General features: G+C 35.5%; 1 long non-coding RNA gene across 3 annotated transcripts; it reads left to right on the top strand.

Moving 5' to 3' along the window:
- Positions 1-6: 6 nt before the first annotated feature.
- LOC107846015 lies at positions 7-3,573 on the top strand. 3 transcript variants are annotated; one of them, XR_001667156.2, is made up of 4 exons: positions 7-1,817; positions 2,156-2,218; positions 2,469-2,503; positions 3,264-3,573. It is a non-coding gene; the product is annotated as an uncharacterized LOC107846015 (long non-coding RNA). The 3 variants fall into 3 exon arrangements; XR_001667154.2 differs by having other exon boundaries at positions 2,156-3,573; XR_001667157.2 differs by having other exon boundaries at positions 7-1,859; positions 2,156-3,573.
- The last annotated feature ends 1,732 nt before the right edge of the window (positions 3,574-5,305 follow it).

The raw sequence follows: 5,305 nt of genomic DNA, 5'->3' as shown, positions 1-5,305 counted from the left end.
CACGAGTGTTAGGCTGTCCGCACGCGGCTAAAATTAGGCCCGTGACATAAGGTACATATGAATTTAGCTGGTCAGTTGTAAACAGCTGATTGAATGGAATGATATAACTGTACTTTTAGTAGGAGAATGATTGGTCTAAAGCTTAGATCAAACTTCCCGATCTTTGTAGTTCCATCTTCAAAAATTTACCAGGAAGCTAAGATCCACATGTACTAACATATGAAAACATGAAGGATCGAACCTCTATATATGGATCTTTTAAGTGAATCTCTTCCTTGTTCACTTCTGATACACTGGTGTAGATGCTAATTTCTTAATTTCACTTCTTTCAAGTAAAAGTTCATTATTTAGCCTTTAACTTGCAAGTAAGCTCAGTTGAAGTTACTGGAGCTCGTGCATCTGTGAGTTCTAAGGTTCAGTCTCTTCTGAAAGACATTAAAGAGGTGCATTTTAAGCTTCTTATATTTTCCTCGTTGATCCTTCATATTCTTAATGCTAAGCTGATATATCTTACAGTCTCATTTACTCTGTGATGGCCTTCAAAGTTTGGTATGTTGGGCAAAGATACAACTCTCAGCATGCTAGACCTTTCTCTCAAATTATGCCAAGAAGAATAATGAAAATTCAAACTCTTAATTGCAGAGTCAATTGTGCTTCACTAGCTTTTCTAAACTTCAGATATTTGCTTCTCTTTGGTTTTTTTTCTAAAATTTCCATCCAAATGATCAGGATTAGCTAATATTCAACCAACTTGTGCCACATCTGTTTACAAACGGGTCGAAAATATTATTTAGTTCCGTTTGAATTGTTTGGAAAAGTAGGCCATGATTCTCCATTTCACAAGGATTTACCAAGATTAGATGCACCCAATTTCTACTATGTTCAGGAATGAACATTGTTGGAACATTTTGTGTTTATGCTCTATCATCTTAATTTGTTTATCTGATTTTGAGTATTTGAAATGTGACTTTTGAGTAAAATAAAAGAAAGAATTTTGAATGTTTTGGTCTCAAATCAAAGGATTGGTGACTAAACATATGAGGTTTAAGTACAATAAAATAAAGAATTTTGAGTGAACTTTCAAACAACCCAGTCATCATATCTTCTGATTTTTGTTTCACTAAAATTTCCCTCTTCTGTGCTGTACTATGTGTTTGTGTGATATCTCGTTACTTGAGCCGGGGGTCTTTCGGAAACAGCCTTTCTACCTCAGCAGAGGTAGAGGTATGGTCTGCGTACATCTTACCCCCCCCCAGACCCCACGTAAGTGGGAATACACTGGGTTTGTTGTTGTTGTTGTTGTTGAGTGTTGCAGTCTCAAATCAAAGGATAAGTGAAGTGACATATGACTTTTTAAGTAAAATAGAAGAAAGATTTTGAATATTTAGGTCCTAACTCTCTTTTTTCTTCTCAACAGGAGATTGCTTAATCTTCTTTTGCATTTTCTTAGCAGCACACAACGGCATCCTATGTCAATGATGTAGGCTAAAGAAAAAAGAAAACAACTTTTAAGAAACTATATTTACCTAATAAAAAAAAAAAGGAAGTAAAGAACTTTTAATTGCTTATAATGTGTACAAATCATGTGAATGGCACAGATTGAAGCAAAAAATCATTGTACAAGTCTGACCAGGTTGCTTATTGACCAGATTAGCCAGCAGCAAGGAAGAGTAGTGGCTCTTGAAGGTGCACTTTGTTCTCGTGTGTAATCTTTTCTTTCTTTTTTTGCGTCCTCTTTCTAACTACGTGAGAAATGGATTTTTTTCCTGCATTCGACAAATGGAGCTATTGGAAGTCCTGTATCTTGAAAATTATATGTAAGTTTTCGTCCTATCGTACATGAGTTGGGTGAAAAAATGGTGTGGATCTGGTTTCTTTTTACAAAATTTACTTTTTTGCTCTTGTATGTTGCGAGACGTGCACAAGTAGTGATGATAAGACCTGTTCACTTCTTCATGTTTCTCTTTCAATGCATTGTTCCTTATTCTTTCTGTGATAATGTAGATCTGAAATAATAAAATCTATTTTTTGCACCAATCAAAAAGAAATAGAAATCTGGTATTTGCAGTCAGAAGCTGAAATTCTTTTTATTTTCTTTATATGAAGGGTAATGGGTAATTGTACTTTCCTTATCTTCATCTTGATACATTTTCAGAACACATGAAGTGCTAGGACCAAGAGTGCCAGCAATTAAAGGCTCTTGTTCAGGATTTTGAAAGTAAATTCAGAAACTCCTCTTCCTTCTTTCAGCTTTTTGTCATATGAATGTATGCCGGTAAAAATCATACCTATTGTACGTGATAAATAAAGATATGTTAAGTGTCAATGTGTCAGTTCACATCATGGAGTAAATAATATTATGGGCTCTAATTCTAGATATACTTATGCCTACAATAAATAAATATACTCATGCCTACAAGTATTTGAACTTATTTATGTATTTGATGTTGTTAATTTATCTGTTACAGGCAAGGGCATAAAAAAGTTGATTGGAAATTTGCAGGTTTACACACATTCTCACATCTTCAGTCATGCTACCAACATATGTTGACCTTAATTCTGTCAAATGTTTGTTCATTGCCTAATTACTATATACACTAGATGCCAGTGTCTTCTGTAGTTGTTAGTGGAAAGTTTAGTTTTTAGTTTCATGGTCTAGAACATATTACGTGGAAAGTTAGAATTGAAGTGACTAAAAAGGAAAGTGATTCAAAGAAAAAAAGATCGAAAGGAGTAAAGTATATAGATAATGGACAGATAAATTATCTATGAATTAATAAAACTTTACTCACTATACAGGTTTTCCTTAATGATATTGCATTTATTTGTTAATTGAATATATACATACACCATCAAATCTACTACTTGGACCTTTTGAGTTCATTTGTTGAGCAAAAAGTTTACCAACTGTTCTGATTTGAAAGTGGTGCACTAAAGCTCTTGCTTTTATTGTATGAAGTCGTACTCTGCATTTTGAAAGATTAGGTTGGTTATTGGTCAATGTATAGTAATTACTTCTCCAAGGGAGTTTTGTGAGTCCCGAATCATGAATGCAATCTGGTTCATGTCTTTTATATTTTTGTGTAATGAGTTGACCGATGCTAACCGTGCAGATATACAATTGTATTGCACGGATGGAGCACATTGATCATGCTCATAAATCTGCGCAGCATTGTATTAAATCATTGCTAACTACACACGCACACGTGAGTTAATAATAAATAAAAGGCATAATAAGAGTGATATAGCATACTTTTTTGCAGGTAAACTGAAGGGGGTTCTTCTTGAAAGTGGGAGTCCTGAGCTATCAACCTGTCTTGGTTTTATTTTTCTTTTGGTTTTATTGTTTTCTCTTCCTCCTCCTCTTCATCATTTATAGACTTGAGTATCTTGGTCATGTTCATTCTCTGACTCAATAACTCTATACTCATCCTCCTCATCATCAGGAAGACTTCTTGGAGCTGTGTTGAGAGTGCAGGGAACTTCTTGACCACTTTTTTGTATCTGAGTAGAAGTATCAGTAACATTTGCATCTTTTTGTTGTCTCTTATTGATGGCATCTCTTTTGTTTTTGCTCGGCTTTCCTTGAGACTTGTTGCTAGGAGGTTTTTAGGTCTGATCAAGCATCTTTACAGCATTAGTCTTAGTAGGAGTAACTAGATCATGATTTGTATCAACAACATTTCTATCAGTCTGCCGAACATTTTCTGCAGTAAGTGATGGGCTTTCCTGGGCAGATTCATCTCTGAATTCTAAACCCAATGTATCCATAGCATCATGAGAAGTCTAATCAACATCTCCCCTATTCTGAACTCGAGAAGAAATTACCATTTCATGTGCTGCTTTCAAATTCCACAGAGATTGCACACCACCAGTAGACTGAACCTGAGCACCAGACTTCTTTATTTTGAGCTGAATTGTGGTCTCTAAAATCAATACCTTGACCGGTATCAACTTTATTTTGAGAATGCACAAAACCCAACATATGGGCAGCTTCAACACCAGAGTAACCACCCAACATCTGAGCAACTTCAGCACCAGTGTAATCACCCAACAGCTGTGTCACGACCCGAACCGGGGCCCTGGCCGTGACAAGCATTTCGAACCATGAAGGCCCGAAACACCCCTATCTATCTAGTAATCATGAACATAATTCATATGATAATAAGATATGCGGAAGATACACAATATTACGAAAAACATGGTCATAAATTAAATAAAATCAACAAAGGGGAAATAATGTCCCACAACATCTATCGACCAACCGTCTGCGAAATCTCTAATACATGACTGAAACAAATTACTGTTTGAAAATTGGGACAAGGCCTTCAGTAGACCCAAAACTACTAAATGATAAATGAACCGACAGACATCAGGTCTTTCGAAATATAGAAGGCTCACCACTTGATTCTGCAAATCTGTTGGAAGAGATATATTGGTTATCTGGACTCCTAAATTGTGCCTCCAAACCTGGGAGGGAAGGGGGTCAATACAAAAGTCCTGGTACGCAGAGAAATCAAAAACAAAATATAATATTTTTTTTTCAAATATAGGTGAGAGCTATTATAAAGCAGTTTCATATAAAATCATTTGAAAACACAGGGCATCATGTAATAGTTTTCAACAACAATGTAATGCCGCCGAGATTAGAGTATAAGTGGGGGGAAGACACATAAGATCACATAGCAGGGTGTCTCGACCCAATAAAGTATAGTAGTGCCCAAGATCACTTAGCCTGGGCTCCTAACCATAGTCCCAATTTGGGAATGACATAAAGTCAAGTACACAAGATTATTTAGCCTGGTACCAAATCCCCATGTCGGCAAATACGGTTTCCAGCGATGAGCCCTTACACTCAAATGCCTTCGGGCATCCACCTATCTCATGTAAAATCAGTGCATCAAACTCCGTTTAATTCAATCACATATCTTATTCTGTAGGGTATCGTCATGCCCGACTTGCAAGCCATCAATATCACATCATTATTTCATGCAACCACTATATTCATCATATTTCAACATAACAACCCTCTCATTTCAAGTCAAAAATTATAACCATTTTCAAAATATTTCATGTCATGCTTGTTAAGATGATTTCAAACAATTCACATCATATGAGGATTTAATACAAAATCATATCAAGAGATGGATTTTCATATAATTCATGCTCTCAAGTTAACATCTTTTCGAAATACATGCATATACGTATATCATATATCAAATCACTTTGGGAATAGGCCTAAAGACCAAATCAATATCATAAAACGTTTAAAACATAATCATATTCGTAATTTCAAAACCCCCAT

Source organism: Capsicum annuum, chromosome 10, assembly GCF_002878395.1.
Source record: "Capsicum annuum cultivar UCD-10X-F1 chromosome 10, UCD10Xv1.1, whole genome shotgun sequence".
Classification (NCBI taxonomy): domain Eukaryota; kingdom Viridiplantae; phylum Streptophyta; class Magnoliopsida; order Solanales; family Solanaceae; genus Capsicum; species Capsicum annuum.
This window is presented reverse-complemented; position numbering and strand designations above follow the sequence as displayed.